This window comes from Pseudophryne corroboree, chromosome 2 (genome assembly GCF_028390025.1).
Source record: "Pseudophryne corroboree isolate aPseCor3 chromosome 2, aPseCor3.hap2, whole genome shotgun sequence".
In the NCBI taxonomy this organism is placed as follows: domain Eukaryota; kingdom Metazoa; phylum Chordata; class Amphibia; order Anura; family Myobatrachidae; genus Pseudophryne; species Pseudophryne corroboree.
This window is the reverse complement of record NC_086445.1, coordinates 67,198,287-67,224,673: the sequence shown is the minus strand read 5'-3', so window position 1 is coordinate 67,224,673 and position 26,387 is coordinate 67,198,287. Positions and strand designations below refer to the sequence as shown.

General features: G+C 49.1%; 1 long non-coding RNA gene across 6 annotated transcripts in view; it reads left to right on the top strand.

Moving 5' to 3' along the window:
• Positions 1–26,387, top strand: part of LOC134999050 (uncharacterized) — a 222,535-nt gene that overhangs the window by 34,391 nt on the left and 161,757 nt on the right. The gene's annotated exons all lie outside the window — the stretch shown is intronic.

The following is a 26,387-nucleotide window of genomic DNA, read 5'->3' as shown; positions in this document are numbered from 1 at the left end:
CAGTAACTCCCGATTACCAACGTCATAGTTGGATTCAGCGGAGGAGAATTTCCTGGACATAAAGGCACAAGGATGTAACTCCAGAGACTCCGGATCCTTTTGAGAAAGGACAGCCCCCACTCCAACCTCTGAGGCATCAACCTCCACAACAAAGGGCAATTCCGGATTAGGATGTCTGAGGACTGGAGCCGAGACAAAGGCTTGTTTCAAGGCCCAGAAGGACAACTCAGCTTCATGCGACCAGTTGGTAGGATCCTCTCCTTTCTTTGTCAGAGCCACTATGGGAGCAACCAGGTTAGAAAAAGAATGGATGAACCTCCTATAATAATTTGCAAACCCTAAAAAGCGCTGAATTGCTTTTAAATTGGTGGGTTGCGCCCAATTAAGGATGGCCTGGAGCTTCTTTGGTTCCATGGAAAATCCCTGAGGGGATATTATGTACCCTAAAAAAGATACTTCCGTGACGTGAAAATCACACTTCTCCAGCTTGGCAAATAAATGATTCTCACGTAACTTTTGAAGAACCAGACGCACCTGGGTAACATGTTGTTCCATCGATTCAGAATAAATCAAGATGTCGTCTAAATAAACGACCACGAATTTCCCTAGGAAGTCACGGAGCACATCATTAATGAGGTCTTGAAAAACTGCTGGAGCATTAGACAGGCCGAACGGCATCACCAGGTATTCGTAGTGACCCGACTGAGTGCTGAAAGCCGTCTTCCACCCATCTCCAGATTTAATTCGGATGAGGTTGTAAGCTCCTCTAAGGTCAATTTTAGAAAAAATCACAGCAGAACGTAACTGATCAAAAAGTACAGAAATTAACGGCAAAGGATAGGTGTTTTTTACTGAGATCTTATTCAGGGCTCTAAAATCAATGCATGGTCTAAGCGAGCCATCCTTTTTCTCCACAAAGAAAAAACCTGCACTTAAAGGAGATTTTGATGGTCTAATAAATCCTTTCTCTAAGCTCTCCTGAACATAATCATTCATGGCCGAAGTTTCTGGCCCGGACAATGCATATAATCTCCCCTTTGGCAATGCGGCACCTGGAACTAGCTCAATAGCACAATCATAAGGCCGATGGGGAGGCAGAATGTCCGCATTGCCTTTGGAGAATACATCGGCAAACTCCTGGTATTCCACAGGAATGAGCTCTGGAATGATAGCTGCTACTCTGACTGGATACGAAATACATTCCTTAGCACAAAATGTACCCCATTGGGAAATCTCCCCGGACCGCCACTCAATGGTGGGATTATGAAAGGCCAGCCAAGGGTGACCCAGAACAACTGGAACTGCTGGGCAATGTGTTAGGTAGAATTCAATATTTTCGGAATGTAAGGCTCCTACTGTAAGTACTACGGGAGGTGTACGGTGAGTAATTACCCCATTGGAAAGCGGACTCCCATGTAAGCCGTGCATGGTGATACACCTATCCAAGGGTAACTGTGGAATGCCTAAGGCCTTAGCCCAAATAAAATCCATAAAGTTTCCTGCAGCTCCACTGTCAACAAAAGCCGACACAAAAGAACTGAGGCTGCCAAAGGAAACCTTAACTGGGACTAAAAGAGAGTTATTCGAGGAGATAAGCTGCAGACCTAGGTGAACCCCCTCACAATTCACCTGGTCAAAGCGTTTCCCGACTTGTTCGGACAATTACGAGCAAAATGTCCCTTACCACCACAGTACAAACAAAGACCGGAATTTTGCCTTCTGGCTTTTTCCTCAGGAGACAGCCGGGAGAGACCCATCTGCATGGGCTCCTCGACGTCCTCTGGAATGGAATAAACACAGGGACTAGACCTTACAGATGTTCCTCTTTCAGCCCTCCGCTCTCTGAGACGACGATCAATCTTTATAGAAAGCTCCATGAGTTTATTGAGAGTCTCAGGAGCGGGGTACTGGAGGAGACTGTCTTTAATAAACTCTGATAAACCGAGGCGAAACTGACTGCGCAGGGCTGGGTCATTCCAGCCACAGTCGTTCGACCAACGGCGAAACTCGGTACAATAAACCTCTGCAGGATTTCTACCTTGTTTGAGAGCGCGCAGCTGACTTTCAGCGGACGCCTCTCTATCTGGGTCATCATACAAGTGCCCTAAAGACTTAAAGAAAGCGTCTACTGACAACAACGCAGGATCCTCTGCTCTTAAACCAAATGCCCAGGTCTGAGGATCCCCCTGGAGTAAAGAAATAATAATCCCAACCCGCTGAGATTCAGTACCAGAGGAAGTAGGTCTTAAACGAAAATAAAGTTTACAGGATTCCTTAAAATTAAAAAAATCTTTTCTATCACCAGAAAAACGGTCAGGCAAATGCATCTTTGGTTCAGGGACTACCTTTGGGGAGGCTCGCAAAAGATCTTCCTGCGACCTCACCTGAAGAGAAAGATCCTGAACCATCTGAGTAAGTTCTTGAATCTGATTGACTAAGAGCTGGCCAGGATTTGGCCCTAAACCTGTCGGATTCATGAGGCCAAAAAACTTTAACAAAAACTGAATGAGAAAAAATTAAACCCTGTTTAATTTTAGTTTTTGGTATGGCCGGTAATAATGTTATGATTCCAGCACTCTGGTCTAAGGAGATCTTATTGCAAGGACCGGAGCACTGGAACGTAATGCTGGGGAAGGGAGCGGGAATGGAAAATAGCCCCTTGCGCCCTAACTCCGTTGTCTCGCCCGTGCTGTCAGAAATCCCCTGCGAGACTATGGTTGCTTGAGCCCATGGCAGCCGCGTTTGAAGGGCGGATTATGTCTGCCCAACTCCGATGCCCCCTCAGGTCTTAATGGGAGACAAAGGGAAATCCGAGACAGGGTGATAACAAGGGGCCCTCTGACTAAACAACCAGGCCAGGGGCTACAAGCTAACTGGAAACTAGAATATGTGCGGAAAAACCGCCAGGGAAAAGGACAACCAAAATATCCACTTGTCCACTCTCCTACCCGGCACCGCCGAGTTCCGGAGAGGACTTGTGGAAGCGGAACCCTCCGCAAATGCTCCGAAACAGAATATAAAGATAAAGCGGCTGAGCCGCAATACACGGCAGAGCCGCAACTCACGAACACCACTCGATATTCTCTGGTGATCGTTGAGGACTACAGGGGACCAAACGACTTCTTGGGATGAGATGACAACTCCAAGATACAGGACTTCTGAGGACAGGAATGACCGGACACAGCAGGACTGGAACAGACGTTCAGCAAACCAAAACAGCATGCAGGAAGCTATTACCGGCGTCTGTGTGAAGCACTGAGAAGCATTTAACAAAGAGTCCTCCAATCAGATGCCCCCAGTCTAATTGCCCCAAATGCTGTGCAGCTGCCCTGCTGCACGCCCACAAGACCAGCGTGTATGTTGAAATCTGACCCTGCAACGGGGAACGCGGTCCGTCCATGGCGTCCCCGTTGCCAGGGTCCAGGCGGCTCAGCCGCTCGGCGTCCCTGTGTTGCTAGGGAGCCGGCGGCTACGCACGCACGGCGTCCCTAGTTGCTAGGCGCCGGGCCGCAAGGACATCGCGGACCCCGGCGCCTAACAACAGGAGTGATAGGAAATTTCTGGACAAGAGCATCACATATTTTTTTGTCCGACAATTGACGATCAATCTTATCACGTAAAAACCGTGAACGTTCATCCTGAAATTCACGTAGAGGGTCCTTGGATAATTTCTTATATACATTTGGATCCGGTTATTGATTGTAAATTTCTTCCTTATATTTGGATATATCCTGTAAAAGTAAACTATACCGCCTCCTTTATTTGCAGGATGTATGGAGATGCTTTGGTCCTTACTCAAATCAATAAGTGCTTTACGTTCAGCACGTGTTAAATTATAATGGATGCGTGATTGAGCCTCAGTATATTCTGTCATGGAATCGTCCAACATTCTGGTGTATGATTTGATGGATGAGTTGTATGAAATAGGGTCAAATGTAGAGTGGCTGCGACTACCGCAGAAGGAATCAATGGGACCAGATGGTAGATCAGAGTTACGGTGTTGAAAATGTTCTCTAAGTCGTAAACCTCTATTCATACGATGTAGATCAATTTGCCATTCAAAATTGTTATGGATCGTGGTAGGGACAAAGGATAAGCCTCTATTCAGAACTTTCATTTCTAAAGGTGACAGATGGCGGGATGACAAGTTAAATATTAGTTTCTCTTTTTGTCGGTGGCTTTTAAATTCCCTTTCGTTTTGGTGACCTCGCCGCGTCCTTTGGGATCTTTTGATGTTGCTCCACGACGAGTTTGAACCCCTAAAGGGGGACGTTGAGCTGACAAAGATGGTTCATCAGATTCAATTACTCCAAAATCACTGTCACTCTGGGACGAATATTCTTTATCTCTAGGGCCTTTTCATTGATTACGCCATGTAGAGCGATTTTTCTGACACCTTGATCGTTTATATTGTTCACCTCCTAGGATCCATCGATAGACACGATTGTCTTCATAGTCTTGTTGTACCACCGATAATTTAGATCTTTTAAATCGAACTAGTTCTCTCTTGTAAACGTCACACTGTGAATTCAGCTTTGCCCACCATTGTTCATAACCAGGATTTTGTAGATCTGACTGATAATCAGTTTTAAAAGTTCCAATTTCACGTTTCTGCAACTGTAATAATCGGTGATATAAATCCTCACTACCGAGTTGGTCAACAGTAGTTGCTTCAGCTAATAAAATTTCAGATGCGCCGCACCTTGTCCCGTACCACGTGACCCACCTTCGGCACCGGCGGCAGAAGGCTGCACCGGGATATAAGGTCAGTTCATGTCACTGTAATTGTTTGTTTGCTTCCTGAAGACGGGGAATATTGTCCCTGAAATGTTGAAGTAAAGAGTTGCTTTATTCACTTATCCGGGAGTGCCGTGCCTGCTTTCTGAAATCCACAGATCGCACCTGTTTACATATTCATTATACCTGTTGTATGGAGTGCCGTACCTACTTGTTTTATATATATATATAGATATATAGATATATATATATATATATATATATATCAAGGTACACAAAATGACTGCACTCACAGCATTTACACACACACACACACACACACACACACACACACACACACACACACACACACACACACAGCATTAGCAGTAGAGGTCGCATACAAACAAACTACAATCCATAGTGATGCAGGCTGCAACCACAGTTTGAACCCACCTACTGTGGTTGCAGTCTGCATTATTATGGATTGACGTCTGTTTTAGTGCCGCCTCTACTTCTATTGCTATTATTGAATTGTCTGTGGATGGCAACGGGGCATCTCTCATCTCACTTAAGCCCAGTATACACTAGGTGATCCCCGTCGACGCCGATATAGGCGGCGGCGGCGGGGACCTGGCAGGGTGCTGGCATCGTTAAGTGCATACACACTTGCTGATGCCGGCGACGAAGGGAGCGACGGCAGGGGGATTGACGTTAATGAGAACCTACCTCATCTGTACATGTTCAGACGAGGGAGGGGGTCGTTAACGATGCGCGGGAGTGCGCATCGTTAACGACATTAAGTGTACACACTGGACGAGATTGTGAAAGATCTCGCTCAGATCGGCTCTTCTGAGCGAGATATTTCATTTTCTCGTCTAGTATGTATGGGACTTTAGAGTACCGGATTCATCAGATTATATATATATATATATATATATATATATATTAAAAAGTAAGACAGCACTCAAATTCAGATCAAAAAAATTGGTACAGGATCCATGAATAATGAACAATAAAACACTCAACTGAACGCAAGATCATTGTTTGTGTATTCACTGTCATCGCGATCATAAAAAAGCATGTAAAATATGTTCAGCGTCATTTGTATAGTCCAGGTTGCAGTACCTCAGGCTCTGCATCTATATTGGTCTGTGTTTGTGAGGGCATGTTATTCATTTAGGGTGCCCAACTAGCATATTGTGTGTGTGGCAGGGATGTGCCAGCGCTGTCATTGAGTTGGGGAGGTGCCGCTCTCAGTGAGGCGGCGAGGTTCCGCTGTCAGTGAGGGGGGGATGTGCCGCTGTCAGTGAGGCGGGGATGTGCCGCTGTCATGTTGCAAAGCCCCCCCCCGTTTGCAGTGGCACACCCCTTGGGGTATGGGATTTATATTGTATTGCGTGCCAATAGGCGGTACTAGACACGCCCAGTAGGGGGTGCTTGTCACACCCCTCCAACGGTGCACCCCCTAATAAAATGTTCTGCGCATGCCTATGGCAGTGATGGGGAACCTTTGGCACTTCAGCTGTTGTTGAACTACATATCCCACCATGCCCTGCTACAGTTTTGCTATTTGGCCATGCTAAAACTGTAGCAGGGCATGCTGGGATGTGTAGTTCAACAACAGCTGAAGTGCCCCAGGTGCTCCATCACTGCTGTATAGCATTGCAGAGTGAAGTTCTGGCTGCTTGGATGAGAGAGCACGCACTGGAGAATTCAGAATATGGTACCCATGTGTGGTGACGGGGTTTAGTATGATTTACCGACGGACACAATGCAGACAGTCATAATCCCGACAGCCATTGACCAACAGTTGAAATACCGACACGGTCAAACTACAGCCATTCATTATGTTGACATGTTTAAAAGGCCAACAGTCAGATTACCGACATTTGAAATGCCGACATTTCAAAATACCGACATGCGATTTTCTGGGGGGTTTTGTGTCAGTGTCGACATAGGTGGACATGGACACCATGAAAGTGTACCGCTTCGGGCACACTATTATATCCCCCTTCCAGGTCCACTGGGATGGTAAAGTATGAACAAGTTTGTTTTTGGGCAAAAATTCTTTAACCACTTAACTGATGATTTCCCCCCCAAAAAAACACTATGAAATTGTCGGGGGGGTTTATGAGTGAATTAGGTGAAGAACATGAATTTAACCTTATCCAAAATAAATTTAGTTTAAAAAAAAAATAAAGAAAAAGTTTTGATGTTTTTGAATTGTTTCAAACATCGAAACATTGATCGGGAACATCGTGACCATCGGAACATCGCAGCTTTCATTTTGAAAGCTGGGATAGCCTTCCAGGTACACGGGGGAGCTTGGGGGGGGGGGGGGGGTAATTTACACTCCCCAGTGGCTGCCATTGTCTGCAGCCGCTGGAGGGAGGGGGGGGGGGGGGGGGGGGATCATGCCGTGCTGACCGATCAGCAGTGATCAGCAGCATGGCAATCAGTAGGGGAGAGTGCAGGGAGGCAGAGGGACCTTCCAGTCCCTCTGACAGCAGCAGCGGAGGGAAGTTTCCCTTCCCTGCGGCTGCTAACACTTTTTATCTGACTGGTCGCATCCTGTGCAACCAGGTCAGATAGAGCACTTGCAGACATGGTCGCATCTGATGCCACCATGCCAGGCAAGTGGTTAAAAGCGCATGTCGGAATTTTGACATGTCATCATTTCATATGTCGGTATTCTGACTACGTCTTCATTTTGAACATGTCGGTACAATGAATGTCGGTATTTTGACTGTGTCTGTATTGTGTCCGTCGGTTAATCAACTGCTACCCATGGTGACGGTAGTGTTTTACATGCAGCCACATCGGCACCTGGTATCGCAGCGGTTACCGCTATAGTTCAGTAGCTGAGGAGAGCAGCCTCCTACGTCTGTATCTGCCTGGACTGGAAGTCGGACACCGGACTGGAAGCGACGCGTATTTAACAGACGTAAACTAGTACAAGGCCCCATGCGTAATGCAATGTATATAAGATTGTTTTTAATTACATTTGTTAGTTTGATAAGATTACCACCTGTGGACAGTAAATTGTATAACATTTTTGCTGTAACGTGTGCTGCATGCGCAAAGTGTTATTGTTATTTGCATTGACCACTTCTAAGCTTTACAGTAGAGAACATTTTTTATTAAGCGTTACAGCTTAATAAAAACTACAGAGGAGCAACTGTGTAAATAATGTCTGTGCGGATTGTCATTTAAAGTGTATTACGAATTGTCCATGAAACTTACACCCTGTTAGAAGCGAGACACTAAGTTGTCCAGTGTCTCCTCACACCCTTTCCACTACTCTCCCTTAAGATGGCCATTGCCTAACTGCCAGCAGACACAGCACCCGGTTGTTAACTTTTTCCAGTGCCCGCCATTTTTATATGGTACTCGCCAAACTCAAGTCCAGTCCCCGCTATTCCCACTGACGACTCTTCCTGCCACTGTTTCTGGAACCCCCAGTTCCGCATGTTTTCCTACCTGATGATAACCGTGTTTATTGTCAGCAAGTGCCTCATATTCTCCATCTTCTGGACTTGGAAGTTATTGGGGGGCTCAGCATGATATAAATGAGAACCAGTGCATGGAAAATATACATATGGCGTGTTGGCCAATGAAGTCCTTGAGCAATATAATGGCTGTACAATACGTTTTATAGCACACCAGCTGATACAGGAGGTCTGTAGCACGAACCAAAGGATACATGGAGGTATCCAAATAAATGGGATTCTTTTGTAAATCAATCTATCTATCTATCTATCTATCTATCTATCTATCTATCTATCTATCTATCTATCTATCTATCTATCTACAGTATCTATCTATGTACAGTATCTATCTATCTATCTATCTATCTGTGGGGGTAATTCCAAGTTGATCGCAGCAGGAAATTTTTTAGCAGTTGGCCAAAACCATGTGCACTGCAGGGGGGGGGGGGGGGGGGGGGGGGCAGATATAACATGTGCAAAGAGAGTTAGATTTGGGTGGGTTATTTTGTTTCTGTGCAGGGTAAATACTGGCTGCTTTATTTTTACACTGCAATTTAGATTGCAGAAAGAATTCGAGGGACAAATTAGGCCCAAGAATAAATAAGCGTCCTGGGTTTTTTAAAAGAAGGAGCCTGGGGCAGGGATTAAGGGAAAGGGGGGAGGGGGGGGGGGGGGGGGGGAATAGAGCAGGTAGCACAGTAGGGTCCTATAGGAGAAAGGGGAGGAGAGTTACCTGGGAGGTACAAAAGACCAGGAAGACCAGGCAGGCTCCCTCTTTCATTGCTGATTAAGGATCCAAGAAGGCACCCACCATCACAGCTCCTGGAATCAAGGGAAAGACTAAGTACAATTTACATTACTAACCCCCCCTGCGCTCCCCCTCTCCCAAACTGCAGGTATATACACACACTGCAGTCCCCATTCAAGCATCCATACACAGTTTAGCCCAAGTGCATTTAAGACCCATCGCTGCACAAACAGCATGCCCAGGCCTAAGAGGAATGCAGCCCCCCCCCAGCGTCTCATACAAGCAGACGCACCGAAGTCCGCGACAGCGGGCGGTACTGCTCGCGGCCACTGGCCCCGGCCGGGGTCGGCGAGACCTCCACCCGCTTCCCCCCTCCATACCTGGCTGGCGCGCGGCGGCCTCGAGGCAGGCTCCGGCGCGCCAACGCACAGCCCGGCGCGGGATGTGATACAGCACATCCCGTCGCTCGGCACGCAAGCCCCTCCCCTTCCGGCGCCGAGCGAACGCGTCACGCTCGGCGCCGCTCTGCAGCAGCGGCAGCCTGGAACCCCGGCTTCGGCGGTGCAGGCCCCACCGCTGGAGCACACACAGACTCCCCCCCCCCCGCAGCCCTAGGCACCGGCACGAACCCACAAACGATGGGGCGCGCAAACAATAGGCGGCAGCAGCAGATTGCGGCTCCGGAGGGACAGGCCCCACCGCCGGAGCCCGCACGTACACCCCCCGCATCCCTGGACATGTATAGCACGTACCCATACATGTTGGGACGTGCAAACCAGGGGCAGGCACCACCGCCGGAGCCCACATGTAACCCCCCCGCATCCCTAGGCATTAGCAGCATGCACCCACACATGATGGGGCATGCACAGCAGCCGCATAGCACGCCTCCGGCGGGACAGGCCCCACCGCCGGAGCCATGGCATACACCCCCAGCGACGCTGCACATGAGCCACCCGTACCCACCAATATTGGTGCGGAGCTCCCTCACACCGCACGCACAGGCAGAACAAGCGGCGTGCAGCCAGCCGCAATACGCAACGGTGCAGCAGATGGGGTGGGGGCAACAGCACACAGCGCTCCCCCCCCCCTGGTGGCAGGCAGGGCTGCACCCTCCCCCGGCCCATTACCCGCAATGGGCGAGCTGCTGGCCCACCAGCGCCCAAACCCCATGGTACCCACCCCCGTCGCAGCCCGCAGCAGCAAGCCATTACACACACCCGGGAGGAGCCCTCCACAGGGCAACCCCCCTCCAGTCATGCGGGCTGCCCCTCACCTTAGACAGCGGCCCGCAGCAGCATCCGGGTCAGGCAATGGGGACAGGGAGCAGCGGAAGTTTGGGGTCAGGAGACCGCGGACAGAACAGTAGGGCGCAGGCCCTCCAGCCGCTAGAGGGGCAGCAGCGGCACCCAGTGGAGCAGCCTCGGCCGCAACCAGCAGATACGTTACACATATCCTCTGTGAGGTTACAGGTTCCAGCCTCCATAGAAGATAGACAGCCGGCACCAGGGCCATCATCAGATCAAGTCCCGGCAGGCGCGCTGCGCGACGAGGGACAGAACGGAGCGGCAGAGATGGTCAATCGGACACCCGAGGCTTCAGGAACAGGTGAGCGAAAGTCTTTTTCTAGCAGTAGCGAATCATACACTGACTCGAGCGACTCATCTAGCTCCGCCGAAAGGCGGCGACAGTTCAGAAAATATTTTAAACGCAAAAGGAGTAGCAAGAAGCGCAGCAGGGAGGCGGGGAAGAAGGGGGACGCAGGGCCAGATTCGCAGGAGAGTATGGTGCACTGCGCTAATACAGCAATATTGAGGGGGGTTAGGCCAAAGGTAAAGGATGGTATACGTAAGGGAAAGTTCGTGGACGTCTTCGCAATGACGGAGGAAGCGAAGCGCGGTCTAAATGCGGCTAAGGCAGCGGGCGCAAGGGAAGAGGAGGCGCGGAGAGATTACGCGCATTGGACGGAGGGTATGTATGTTTTCGCAGCATGCTACATTGAAACAAGGCCGGCCGAGGCCTTGAACATCCTCCGTTACATGCACATGATACATACCATGTACATGACGGCCAGAACAGGGGTTTGGAGGCAATATGACGAGAAATTTAGAGAAAAGCAAGAAGGGTTGAAGGTCATTAGCTTTGGGGTAAAAGACGTAGAGGTTTGGCTGGAAGTCACAAATCAGGCGACGCAACCGACAGAGCGCAGGCAGCCCTTTCTGCCAAAAGCAGGCGGTAGCGCCGCAGCAAAAGGGAAATGCTACGCGTTTAATTCCCACACATGCAGCAGGGGAGCGGGTTGCCGTTACAAGCACACATGCATGCGCTGCAACGCAAATCATTCAGCCAAAGACTGCAGTCGCGCCCAAGGTAAAGGGGGGGATAAGCAAGGCGCCCTCCCCAATAAATACTGAACCGCTACAGCGTTGGCTAGGCCGCTACCCGCTAAGAGGGGAGGCGGCCTTTTTGGAAAAGGGGTTCAGGGAGGGTTTCAAGTTACCACTAGAGAGGCCAGTGTCAGCAGTAGCAAAGAGGAATTTAAAGTCAGCAAGAGATTTCCCGGAGGTGGTCAGGGCCAAAATAGACGGGGAAATACAGTTGGGGCGCATGGCTGGACCATTCCCCTCGCCGCCCCTAGAAGGGCTGTGCGTTTCACCGCTAGGGGTCGTCCCTAAGAAAGAGGCAGGAAAGTTCCGGTTGATACAGCACCTATCTTTTCCAGAGGGCGAATCAATAAACGATGCCCTAGACCCCCAGGCGTGTAGCGTATCATACCAATCGTTCGAGCAGGCGCTAGCCATGGTGCAGGGTTGCGGCGAAGGGGCGTTGCTGGCAAAAGTTGATATCGAGTCCGCGTTTCGCCTGCTACCACTCCACCCAAATTCCTTCAGGTACATGGGTTTTAAGCTAGGCGAACAATACTACATAGACAAATGCCTACCAATGGGTTGCTCTATCTCATGCGCTTTCTTCGAGAGGTTCAGCTCATTCCTAGAATGGTGCGTGAAGGCAGGGACAGGCGCGAGCGGGGTAACGCATTACTTAGACGACTTCCTGCTAATGGGCCCTAAGGGCAGCAAGGAGTGCAAGGAGCTGTTATTCTCGACGCAGGCGCTTTTCAGGCAGCTAGGGGTCCCGATAGCAGCAGAGAAGACGGAAGGGCCCACACCAAGGCTAACATTTCTAGGCATAGAGATTGACACGGAGCTTGGCCTGTGCAGACTACCGGTTGAGAAGATAGAAAAACTGAGGGGCAGGCTGCAGGAATGCGCAGGGGCGGAAAAAGTCACGCTAAAACAGATGCAGTCGCTGTTAGGATTGTTGAATTTTGCATGCAGGGTCATTCCCATGGGCAAAGTGTTTTGTCGCAGGTTAGAGAGGGCGACCTGCGGGGTCAGGAAAGCGCGTTATAAGATACGCATATCAAGCGAGCTGAGGCAGGACATGCGGGTATGGTTGGAATTCCTAAAGGAGTTCAATGGGGTCCGAGTATGGCTGCCCGAGCCGGTGCACAGCACAGGGCTACAATTGTACACCGACGCCTCTGGGGCAGTTGGCTTTGGGGCTTACTTGGCAGGGGAATGGTGCGCGCAGCCCTGGCCGGAGGCATGGCGAGAGGCCGGGTGGACAAAAAATATGTTGCTGCTGGAGCTCTTCCCCATAGTAGTGGCGGTGGAGTTATGGGCAGACAGGTTGGCGAACAAAAGCATAGTATTCTGGTGCGATAACTTAGGGGTGGTACAGGCGATAAGCAACCAGAAAGCGGAATCGCCGCAAGCGCTCAGGCTACTGAGGCACCTAGTGCTGCGCTGCTTGCAAAGGAACATAGACTTCATAGCGCGCCACGTCCCGGGGGTGGAAAATGAGATTGCGGATGCGCTTTCCAGGTTCCAGTGGGATAGATTCAGGGCGCTCGCACCACAAGCCAGGTCGGAAGGTTTACACTGTCCTGATTATATCTGGCAGATTATCAAGCCGGGCTAGCAAGGCTAGCAAGAAAGGCAGTGGCACCGCGGACGCTGAGGACGTACGAGTCGGCTTTCAGCGAATGGCAGGCGTTCAGGATAGGAAAAGGAGAGGCGGGTAAGAACGCTCGCGAGGAACTGTTGGAGTACGTGTGGCAGGGGTATAGCCAGGGGAGATCTAAGGCAGCAATGTCCGCAACACTCGCAGGGATAGCGTACGTCGCAAAGCTTAGAGGGGAGGAGGACCCTACAAAGTCAATTTTGTTATCAAAAGCGCTAAAAGGGTGGGCAAGGGAGCAGGCAACGCCAGGCGACGCGCGCAGGCCCATAGGACGCCCCATGCTTAGGAGCTTAATAGAAGTAGTCAGTCGCATCGCAGCGGATGAGTACGAAGCAGGGCTATTCCGCCTGGCTTTTTCCCTCGCATTCTTCGGAGCTTTCAGGGTAGGCGAGCTGGTAGCAAGCTCCAAGAGTTCAAAAGATTCGGGCCTACTGGCAGGCAACGTAGCGGTGGAAAAAGATAGGGTGCTCTGCAAGATACACAAGTCTAAAACAGATCAGTTAGGCCGGGGGCGCTGGGTAGCGATAGGCAGACAGGAGGAAAAAAGCACATGCGCAGTGGCCCTAGCAAGTGATTACGAGGGGAAACGCCCGCAAGGGCCCTGGCCGCAGTGGCTAGTGCACGAGAGCGGATCCCCCCTGACAAAATTTCAGTTCCAAAGCATATTCAAGAGAGGCCTGAGGGCCTTGCAGCTGCCCGTGGGGCAATACGGTACCCATTCCTTTAGGATAGGGGCGGCAACCTGCGCGGAGGCGGAGGGGCTGCCGGCAAGCGAGATCAAAAAGCTAGGCAGGTGGAAGTCGGGAGCGTACAAGGTATACTTACGCGCGGAAAAGCACGACTAGAAAGCAGCGCGGCGTCTTTCGCGAAACCCAAGGCATTAAGCTGCCCGCCATTAAAATGGGGGAATGAAGGACTTTTTCCAATTTTGCCCTCAAACAAATTGAGGTTTTGTGGTTTTCACCTTCATATGGGTCGCGTGAAAGTTCGCAAGCAAAGGCCGCATACAACAGGGGGTAACGTACATGTGTAATTCTGCTTTTCAGGAGGGAAAAGGAAGGACGGGAGAGTCTGGATGGTCGGCCACTCGTATATTTACTGGGCCAGCAGACACAAATCAGCCGGGGATTTAGCACAAAAGTGGGGGGCAGAAGTGGAATGGATAGGCATCAGGGGTTTGAGGTGGAAAGGGCTACGGGACACGTTGCTAAGGAACGAGAGGGCACACGGGATGCCAGGGAGGGTCGTAATACACCTAGGGGGCAACGATCTGGGAAAAAGCAAGGGGAGCGAGCTGATTGCGGCAATACAAGCTGACATTCAATGGCTGAAGGGAAGGTGGCCCAATACAGGGATCACTTGGTCCGATATAGTCCCAAGGGCGCAGGGGGGCCCGGGGTTAGAAAGGGTCAGAAGGAAGGTGAACAAAGCGGTAGCCCGCCTATTAACGGAAGAAGGCGATACAATCGCCAGGCATCCGTTGTTGAGGTTCGGAGAGGAGGGGCTGTTCAGGCAAGACGGAGTACACCTGACAGAGGAAGGTTTAGCTATATTCTTGGGCGACATAGCAGAAAGCGTCAGTGGAAGGCATGAGGTAGCAGGGGGTGGCGGGCCTGGGTTCTAGGAACCAGGCTATGGCGGCAAGCAGTGCTCCTCGGCGGTCTGTAGTAGCGCAACGTCGGTTGGCCGGCACTTCCCCAGATACTCGGCGAATTTGTCGTGGCCTCAAGGGCCGACACGGTCGTCATCTTAAGGGTGGACCGGTGCTATGCCAATGGTGGGAAGTGGTACCGCTCAGCTAACTTGCGCAAGGGCGGGACTTAGGTTCCGCCCCGTTGTTTAATTTAGGAGAAATTAATATGGAGGCTGTAGCCGGGGGTATGCACTGCTTTCTCGCCACCCACTTATAGAGTACCAATTCTAATCCAATCAATAAATTTGGCTGTGACCTTTTAAATCGCAATTCAGTTGTCCGAGTGGTTATTGGGGAGAAAAAGGGGGGGTAGGGGGTGGACGGCGAGGCCGTTAATAAAATCAATGGACGGCTTAAAGAATTCGAGGGACAAATTAGGCCCAAGAATAAATAAGCGTCCTGGGTTTTTTAAAAGAAGGAGCCTGGGGCAGGGATTAAGGGAAAGGGGGGAGGGGGGGGGGGGGGAATAGAGCAGGTAGCACAGTAGGGTCCTATAGGAGAAAGGGGAGGAGAGTTACCTGGGAGGTACAAAAGACCAGGAAGACCAGGCAGGCTCCCTCTTTCATTGCTGATTAAGGATCCAAGAAGGCACCCACCCGCCCGCCCAAATGATAGGGCAATAGGCCCTCGTAATTGGGTAGTGAATTGTTTAATTAGTCATTTCGGTGGTGGCACCGATAGGCCAGTCCAGAGTTTTCAGCATCACCAGGGCGAGGGTGAGGTAACTGGAATTGAAATTAAGTACGCCCGGTGGAGGCAACGTCAGGCCAATTCTGGCTTTAAGAATGGTCTGGCAAAAGAGGTCCAGCAGGCGCGGCAAGCAGTGCTCCTCGGCGGTCTGTAGTAGCGCAACGTCGGTTGGCCGGCACTTCCCCAGATACTCGGCGAATTTGTCGTGGCCTCAAGGGCCGACACGGTCGTCATCTTAAGGGTGGACCGGTGCTATGCCAATGGTGGGAAGTGGTACCGCTCAGCTAACTTGCGCAAGGGCGGGACTTAGGTTCCGCCCCGTTGTTTAATTTAGGAGAAATTAATATGGAGGCTGTAGCCGGGGGTATGCACTGCTTTCTCGCCACCCACTTATAGAGTACCAATTCTAATCCAATCAATAAATTTGGCTGTGACCTTTTAAATCGCAATTCAGTTGTCCGAGTGGTTATTGGGGAGAAAAAGGGGGGGTAGGGGGTGGACGGCGAGGCCGTTAATAAAATCAATGGACGGCTTATTGAACACACCCCACCCAAATCTAACTCTCTCTGCACATGTTGTATCTGCCTCCCCTGCAGTGCACATGGTTGTGCCCAACTGCTAAAAAATTTCCTGCTGCGATCAACTTGGAATTACCCCCTATGTACAGTATCTATCTATCTATCTATCTATCTATCTATCTATCTATCTATCTATCTATCTATCTTATCTATCTATCATCTATCTATCTATCTATCTATCTATCTATCTATCTATCTATCTATCTATCTATCTATCTACAGTATCTATCTATCTATCTATCTATCTATCTATCTATCTATCTATCTATCTATCTATCTATGTAGCACACCATCAGAGGGGATCAGTATGAAATGCTGGTGGACGGGATTCTGGCTGTCATGATCCCGACAGCAGGATCCCATCCGCCATAATGCTGGCAGCGGGGTGAGCACTAGAAAGCTGCGCTCCTTGGATCGCCACGCACACCACAGGTTCTATTCTCCCTCTATAGGTGTTGTGGACAGCCTGTGTCGCCGGTATTTTGGCGGTCGCATTTTCCCGCTAGGTGAGGATCCCGGTGTCAGCCTTGTGACAGCCGGGATCCCAACTAGCGCTATTTTAACCGCTTCTCCATCAGAGCTGCCAGTGACATTTAACTGATTTCTGTGCCCTTTCCCACTGCCCTACATAATACAGCCTGGCTGAAAGCTTTGTAACTTGCAGCAGGGAAAGGGTTAAGGTCATATTCTGTGCTGTAGATGCCATGCGCTGGGACATTTGACAGTCGGGCACTGGGACTGTTGGCAGTTGGCCATCTTAAGGGTGGGTAATGGAGCGGGTGGGTGATAGTAGGGACTTTACAGAGGAAAAATGTCCGGTCCTGAGATGTTGGGGTTCCAAGAAGAGAAATACCCCCCAGAGACCGCGAAGCAGCAAATCGTGGATCTGCACGCACTGGAAGAAGCTGTGCTGTAGGTGAGCAATAGGATCCCAGTTATAGGCCCTCATTCCGAGTTGTTCGCTCGCTAGCTGCTTTCAGCAGCATTGCACACGCTAAGCCGCCGCCCTCTGGGAGTGTATCTTAGTTTAACAGAAGTGCAAACGAAAGAGTAGCAGAATTGCTACTAAAAAATGTCATGCCGTTTCTGAGTAGCTCCAGACCTACTCCTAGATTGCAATCACTGCAGACTGTTTAGTTCCTGGTTTGACGTCACAAACACGCCCTGCGTTCGGCCAGCCACTCCCCCGTTTCTCCAGCCACTCCTGCGTTTTTGCCTGGCACGCCTGCGTTTTTTAGCACACTCCCTGAAAACGCAGAGTTTCCGCCCAGAAACACCCACTTCCTGTCAATCATACTACGATCACTTGAGCGAAAGTTTTGTGTGAAAGTACTTAGCGCATGCGCGCTGCGTACCATGCGCATGCGCATAATTGCCGTTTTTTCACTTGATCGCTGCGCTGCGAAAAACGGCAGCGAGCGAACAACTCGGAATGACCACCATAGTCTCCAAGGGAAGAGAAGGGTCTGCCTCCCCGCCGCCCTTTATGGATGTGTATCGAAGGGGAGCTGTGTCACCACACTCCATTGGCCGGCTCCAGCAATGGGACCTCCACCCCCATGCATTACTTGCAAGCCGCTGCCACCGGAAACTGTAGTTGTGACCCAGGTAGTCTCAGACTGCTCTTCGGTTGCTGTTTTGCTACAGTAGCTCCAGTCACAGTGGCTCCGACAGGTTAATTGTGTAGCGTCTCCTCACACACTTTCTTCATCACTCTCCCTTAATATGGCCGCCTTCCAACAGCCAACAGTCCCTTCACCTGGCTGTCAACTGTCCCAGCGCGTGCCAGCTACAGCACAGAATATGACCTTAACCCTTTCACACCGAAAGTAGATAGTCTGGCCCAGATTTATCAAGCCTTGGAGAGTGATAAAATGCACGGTGATAAAGTACCAACCAATCAGCTCCTAACTGTCATTTTTCGAACACAGCCTGTAACATGACAGTAAGGAACTGATTGGTTGGTGTTTTATCACCGTACAATTTATCACTTATCGAGGCTTGATAAATCTGGGGCAATGTGTGTGCCGGTTTCTGCCTAACTCAATGGCAGCAGGTCTGTGAAGCATTGCATGAGGTCGACGCAGTGGAGCGGGGATGGTGCCTCTTCAGGCCAGCGTCGTCCTGCAATGCAAGACTCCGCTTTCTGCTTTGCGCCAGCACTGTCGGTGCCCCCTCTAATCTGGCACCCGGGCACATGCCCTGCTAACACCCCTCTTCTCCGCCTACCTGCGACCCTGGCCGAGTGAAGTCAAAGCGGGTACTGATTAATATTATCTGGGCCTGGGGTGGAGGGCCTGCCCAGCTGTTGAAGGGGACAAATGCTCCCCTTGTCAGCTCGCACAGCCCCATAGTATTCAGTGCTTTTTTTTCAGAGGGAACATGGTCACATCTGGATTTAGGGGGACATTTACTTAGCAGTGATAAAAGTGGAGAAGTGAGCCAGTGGAGAAGTTGCCCAATGACAACCAATCAGCACTGAAGTAACATCTATAATGTGCATACTATAAAATTATACAGAGCTGCTGATTGGTTGATGATGCAACTTCTCCACTGGCTCACTTCTCCACTCTTATCACTGCTTAGTAAATGTCCCCCTTAGTCACGTCCCTTCAGTATCACCCGGACCCCGGTTATGAAGAATAAGTTTGCAGTCCTCTACGTTCATGCAATATTGCAAGGTGAGCAGCGTCATTTTGGTCTTCCACCTGTCATTGCAAATTACCCTTAAATGTGGTTCAAATCATTTATATATAAAACAAAGTACTACTTACATAATAAATAGGCATTTTATGTGTACCAACCACTCCAGTCTGGTTCTCTATCTTGTTTTTATTCTTCTAAATGCACAAAAAGTTATTTTCCAGCTGGTAAGATGACAGCATGGGCTCAGTAAAACAACAATGTACAGTATGATTCAGTTTTGAAGCAAGCAGAGAGATTTCCACGCCGGGCTCCTTGTACGTACAGTGTACTGTTATGTGTTCTCACCAGGATGTATCACTGCGCTCATGAAACACTAACAGACTTTCTTAAATCGATCTGGTTACCTGTGATGTCTGGGCTTTCACATATAGATCTTTCAATATCGCCTAATGGTATGGCACCACGCCGAGGCACACAGCTGCCAGTTACTTTCAAAATCATTGGAGAAAGAAAAAAACTACAGATGATAAAATCAAATTTCTAATAAAATACTTTGTGCTGAGAAAAGATCCGTGAGAGCCAAAAACCTACATCAATTGAGGTCTCGAAAACAAGGCTGTACGTCACAGAATAACATGTGTGCAAAGAATGAAGAATGTGGTGTAGCGATCAAGACTGTAGTGAATTAAATAGAACCAGGCACCAGCAGTCTACTCCCCCCTCCCCCTTTTCCCAAAAAGGTTGGCAAGTCTCCCAAATTTGGCCTCACCCCTGCAGCCCCCCCCCCCCATAGGAGGCCAATGACGCAATTCGCGCTGAATCGCGGCATCGTAGTCCCACCCCTCACTGGTTAATGCCGGTAAACAGTACATTGAATAGCGCGGGACGGGGCTACGATGACGTGATCGTGCCCCCGTGCTGCCCACCCGCCACAAGGCCACACCCCCTATTTTACCGACCTGGGGCAGCCAGAAAGTCGGTAAGTATGTCCTATAGGTGTCCATTGTATGGCTCCAACTAAGTCGATCTGTGTTGTGATTTGTGAATGTACAGTAGCGTACTGTATATTTGATTGAGATGAATGGTTTAAACACATTTATAAGTGCATGCCGAAATAAGGGAGGAAGTTTTAGATGTGAATAGGATTTGACTTCACGCCCGATGGTAATTTGTAACATAGGCATATACTGTAGTAAACAGGAAAACGCAATAGTATGTTAAAGTACTGTAGTAAGATCCAAAAGTTATGGGGAAGTAATAAAAGCTGCACAATGGGAAATGGTTTAAATTCTTGTAAGTCCTTACATTATTTTAGTTAGTTTGTGTGTTGTAGCTCTATTATTATTATTATTATTATTATTATTAATAACAGTTATGTATGTAACACATATATATTCCAAAGCGATTACAGTAGGTATAACGGGCTGATTATGAATTTGGAGCAGAAAAAAAAGTAACTGTGCACCTTGGTAAAACCATGTTGCACTACAGGTGGCATGGGGGGGTTTGCGGTTGCCCAGAAACACCCCTCCTCTTGGCAAGTGGCTCAAATTACGATAATAGCAATGGTATATAATACGATTACTAGAGCTGCCGCCACAACATGCAGTTTAAGGGACAGAGCAGAGCTGCTGCACATGCCCAGTGGTAGCATCTTCATCTACCAAGTTTGCTGGGTGTCTGGATCTCAGTCCTCAATCAGTGCACTGTACCAGAGAGTAGCTACCAGGAAGAAGAGACAGGAGCCTTACCATGAGGTGGGAGAATGTGTGCTTAGAAAGTGCAGTATTGGTTCTATTATGTTTGTGTATTTTTTTATTTATTATGGTATGCTTAACCTATTCCTGACCATTTATTTATATTATTTAAATGTTTGATACAGACTATACTATAGACCATCTATAGTGTTAAATATTAATACTGTGTTCCATACAGTGTCCAGTGTATAAAAAGACCAATGTTTACATTAATGTCCAGGGTAGTTATTAGATTCTCCTACCGCTCCCCAAGACTTTAGCACTTGCTCCTCTGTTCCGCAAGGTGGGGAGATTGTGGGCTGCATTTGGAACCCTCCCTCTAGAAATCCTGCGTTTGCCACTGGGTGGGGCACCATAAAAATGTGCAGAGATTTAGGAGGAGTGTGTCCAAACTCGCATCTAATTTGCAGTGCTAAAATAAAGCATTTTTACCAACTTTCTGGCTGCCTCCTCCGGTAGGGGGCATCCAGGTCGGCACACCAAAGGATGTGGAATTACCCTAGGTGGGTGGTATGGAGGCATTGCCAGCATTGCAAATGGGGGGCAGGGCTACAATTAATCACATCGTCTCCCCCTCAGACCGCTGAATTTCGTGGATGGCTGCAGAGGTGTGCCGGTAGCTGCAGGGGGTGCGGGTTGTGGAGGCAGGATCCGGGAGACTTGGCAACTTTTTGGGGCAGCCATGAGTGCCACACGATTTTCGGGAGCCTCCCTGCTGTTCCGGGAGAGTAGGCAAAAAAAATAATAATTTTCAGTTCATGTTAATTCCCATTATTACATTTTTATCTACATATATTATTACTAACCTGTAAAAGTGATTCGCTTTCCCACTGTCTGATTAAATGCCGCACCTTCTAATTGTGTCATTAAATTCTGAGGCCAGTCCAAGCGGCTCACACCTGCGAGAATGATTAGTGCGCATTTAAGCGCTTTCCCCTTGTTGGGCTTTACACGAAAGGACATATTAACCTTTTCATAATGAAAATTTAGCTCTTGAAAGATCAAGCAAATACTTACTTATATTTTAGCTATGTACGTACTGTATGTAACTTCCGGAGCATTTGTTTTACACTAATTTCCCAGTACTCTGCATTTCATAGGTGTTTGTCCAAATAATTTTCTTGCAAACAGCAAATTATTATGTGGTTTCTTAAACTCTGCAAATTATCCATTTTTCAAACCAACAAATCGGAAAACCCAATACCGTTTTATTTGCAAACTAGGATCTATGTAAAGGGTGCGATGTACCTTATCAAGTGGTTGTAAGGCGGCACGGAAAGAAGTGCCACAACTTTTTTTACGTGGTTCTTATTGGCTCAAATGGCATGCGTTACTAGTGGGGCAGAGAATGTGAAGATCATGCTCTGGGCTCAACAAAGCAAGGGGGGCACAAGCGATGGGGCAACAGCCAAGGAGAACCGTGGCTCACACAGAAATCTCCCTGATGGGCCACAATCGGAGCCTCAATGAAATGCGTTTTTTCTGAACACATAATTTTGGCTCCGCCTCTTCCGTTACACACACAAATCACTGCAGTGTGCTGCAAGGGGGCAGGGCTGAATGATGCAAATATCGCCCCCACCTCTGAAGGCGCTGTGACTCCACACTACACCTCCAGTTACAAGTGTAATTTCTGTAAAAAAAAAAGTTAAAGTTCATAATAAAAATGTCACCCCAAGAATAAGTGAGAACATGTTTTAAAAGATACGGGAGAGATGTACTAAGCCTTGGGAGATAAAGTGGAGAGAGATAAACTACCAGCCAATCAACTCCTAACTGCCATCATACAGGCTGTGTTTGAAAAATGTCAGGAGCTGATTGGTTGGTAGTTTATCTCTCTCTCTGTCGAAGGCTTAGTACATCTGCCCCACATGGACTCCTCACAAAGTTTATGCACGTCCTTACTGTACTGCACCTACACGTGAATCTCCCCCTACTCACCTCTGCTGGAGCATACCCTCCAGCTGTACCTTTTTACCATGTACAGTACCTTTTTTTATGGTCTGTACCGATTTTTTCTCTAACGTCCTAGTGGATGCTGGGGACTCCGTCAGGACCATGGGGATTAGCGGGCTCCGCAGGAGACAGGGCACATCTAAAAAAGCTTTTAGGTCACATGGTGTGTACTGGCTCCTCCCCCTATGACCCTCCTCCAAGCCTCAGTTAGGTTTTTGTGCCCGTCCGAGAGGGTGCAATCTAGGTGGCTCTCTTAAAGAGCTGTTTAGAAAAGTTTTTTTTTAGGTTTCTAATCAGTGATTCCTGCTGGCGACAGGATCACTGCAACGAGGGACTTAGGGGAGAGACTTGCAACTCACCTGCGTGCAGGAGGATTGAAGTTTTAGGCTACTGGACACTGAGCTCCAGAGGGAGTCGGAACACAGGTCAGCCTGGGGTTCGTCCCGGAGCCGCGCCGCCGATCCCCCTTACAGACGCTGAAGAACGGCAGAACGGAGGTCCGGAAACAGGCGGCAGAAGACTCCTCAGTCTTCATGAAGGTAGCGCACAGCACTGCAGCTGTGCGCCATTGTTGCTACACGGCTCACTGATCTCGGTCACGGAGGGTGCAGGGCGCTGCTGGGGGCGCCCTGGGCAGCAATATAGATTACCTTAGAGGCAAATAAATACATCACATATAGCCATTAAGGCTATATGTATGTATTTAACCCAGGCCAGTTTTCCTAATAACCGGGAGAAAAACCCGCCGAAAAAGGGGCGGAGCTTATTCTCCTCAGCACTCAGCGCCATTTTCCTGACCAGCTCCGCTGGTGAGGAAGGCTCCCACTCTCCCCTGCACTACAGAAACAGGGTTAAAGAGAAGGGGGGCATAAATTGGCGATATAATTATATATTAAGAGCGCATATATATAGAAACAACACCTTCTAGGGTTGTTATATACATTATGGCGCTTTTGGTGTGTGCTGGCAAACTCTCCCTCTGTCTCCCCAAAGGGCTAGTGGGTCCTGTCCTCTATCAGAGCATTCCCTGTGTGTGTGCAGTAGGTCGGTACGTGTGTGTCGACATGTATGAGGAAAATGTTGGTGAGGAGACGGAGAAAATTGCCTGTAATGGTGATGTCACTCTCTAGGGAGTCGACACCGGAATGGATGGCTTATTTAGGGAATTACGTGATAATGTCAACACGCTGCAAGCCGGTTGACGACATGAGACAGCCGGCGGACAAATTAGTATCGGTCCAGGCGTCTCAGACACCGTCAGGGGCTTGTAAAAACGCCCATTTACCTCAGTCGGTCGACAGACACTGACACGGACACTGACCCCAGTGTCGACGGTGAAGAAACAAACGTATTTTTCCTTTAGGGCCACAAGTTACATGTTAAGGGCAATGAAGGAGGTGTTACATATTTCTGATACCACAAGTACCACAAATAAGGGTATTTTGTAGGGTGGGAATAAACTACTTGTAGTTTTGCCTGAATCAGATAAATTAAATGAAGTGTGTGATGATACGTGGGGTTCCTCCGATAGAAAGTTATGGGCGGTATACCCTTTTCCCGCCAGAAGTAAGGGCGAGTTGGAAAACACACCTTAGGGTGGATAAGGCGCTCACACGCTTATAAAAAACATGGCGTTACCGTTTCCAGATACGGCCACCCTCAAGGAGCCAGCTGATAGGAAGCTGGAAAATATCATAACAGTATATACACACATACTGGTGTTATACTACGACCAGCAATCGCCTCAGCCTGGATGTGCAGCGCTGAGGGGGCTTGGTCGGATTTCCTGACTGAAAATTTTGATACCCTTGACAGGGACAGGATTTTATTGTCTATAGAGCATTTTAAGGATGCATTTCTATATATGCGTGATGCGCAGAGGCATATTTGCATTCTGGCATCAAGAGTAAATGTGATGTACATATCTGCCAGACGAAGACACGACAGTGGTCAGGTGAGGCAGATTCCAGACGGCATATGGAAGTATTGCCGTATAAAGGGGCGGTCCATTGGATCTGGTGGCCATGGCAACAGCTGAAAAATCCACCTTTTGTTACCCCGAGTCACATATTGGCAGAAAAGGACACAGTCTTTCAGTCTCAGTCCTTTCGTCCTCATACGGGCAGGCGGGCAAAGGCCAGTCATATCTGCCCAGGGGTAGAGGAAAGGGAAGAAGACTGCAGCAAGCAGCTCATTCCCAGGAACAGAAGCTCCTCACGGCTTCTGCCAAGTCCGCAGCATAACGCTGGGGCCGTACAAGCGGACTCAGGTGCGGTAGGGGGTCATCTCAAGAGTTTCAGCAACACTCGCAAGGGAACTCCGGGATCCTACATGTAATATCCCAGGTGTACATTGGAAATTCGAGACGTCTCCCCCTCACACAATTCACAGGCTGTATTCCCAGCAGGTGATAATCAAAGTACCCTTCTTACAACAAGGAAGGGGGTAGTATTCCACACTATATTGTGGTACTGAAGCCAACCGGCTCGGTGAGATCTGAAATATTTGAACACTTACATACAAGCGTTCAAATCAAGATGGAGTCACTCGGAGCAGTGATAGCGAACCAGGAAGTAGGGGACGATATGGTGTCACTGGATATCAGGGACGCTTACCTACAGGTCCAAATTTGCCCTTCTCACCAAGGGTACTTCAGGTTCCTGGTACAGAACTGTCACTATCAGTTCAGACGCGGCCGTTTGGATTGTCCACGGCGCCCCGGGTCTTTACCAAGGTAATGACCGGAATGATGATTTTTCTTAAAAGAAACATGGACGCTTTCCTGATAAGGGCAAGGTCCAGAGAACAGTTGGAGGTCGGAGTAGCACTATCTTAAGTAGTTCTACGACAGCACGAGGGGATTCTAAATATTCCAAAATCGCAGCTTTTTCCGACGACACGTCTACTGTTCCTAGGGATGATTCTGGACACAGTCCAGAAAAACGTGTTTCTCCCAGTGGAGAAAGCCAGGGAGTTATCCGAGCTAATCGGGATCCTCCTAAAACCAGGAAAAGTGTCAGTGCATCATTGCACAAGAGTCCTGGTAAAAATGGTGGCTTATTACGAAGCAATTCCATTCGGCAGATTTCCCGCAAGAACTCTTCAGTGGGATCTGCTGGACAAATGGTCCGGATCGCATCCTCAGATGCATCAGCGGATAACCCTATATCCAAGGACAAGGGTGTCTCTCCTGTGGTGATTACAGAGTGCTCATCTTCTAGAGGGCCGCAAATTCGGCATTCAGGATTGGATGCTGGTGACCACGGAGGCCAGCCTGAGAGGCTGGGGAACAGTCACACAGGAAAAAAAAAAAATTTCCAGGGAAGTGTGATTAAGTCTGGAGAATTCTCTCCGCATAAATAAGCTTAGAGCAAATTTATAATGTTCTAAACTTAGCTAGACCTCTGCTTCAAGGTCAGCCGGTATTGATCCAGTGGGATAACATCACGGCAGTCGCCCACGTAAACAGAAAGGGCGGCACAAGAAGCAGGAGGGCAGTGACAAAACTGCAAGGATTTTTCGGTAGGCAGAAAATCATGTGATAGCACTGTCAGCAGTGTTCTTTCCGGGAGTGGACGACTGGGAAGCAGACTTCCTCAGCAGGCATGACCTCCACCCGGGAGAGTGGAAACTTCATAGGGAAGTTTTTCAACATGATTGTGGACCGTTGGCAAAGACCAAAGGTGGACATGATGGCGTCCCGCCCGAACAAAAAACGGGACAGGTATTCCGCCAGGTCATGAGACCTTCAGGCGATAGCTGTGGATGTTCTGGTAACACCGTGGGTGTACCAGTCAGTGTATGTGTTCCCTCCTCTGTTTCTCATAACCAAGGTATTGAGAATTATAAGACATAGAGGAGTATGAACTATACTAGTGGCTCCGGATTGGCCAAGAGGGACTTGGTACCCGGAACTTCAAGAAATGCTCACAGAGGACTAAGGGCCTGGGGAGCTAAGAAGGGACTTGCTTCAGCAAGTACCATGTCTATTCCAAGACTTACCGCGGCTGCGTTTGACGGCATGGCGGTTGAATGCCGGATCCTGAAGGGAAAAGGCATTCCATAAGAGGTCATACCTACCCTGGTCAA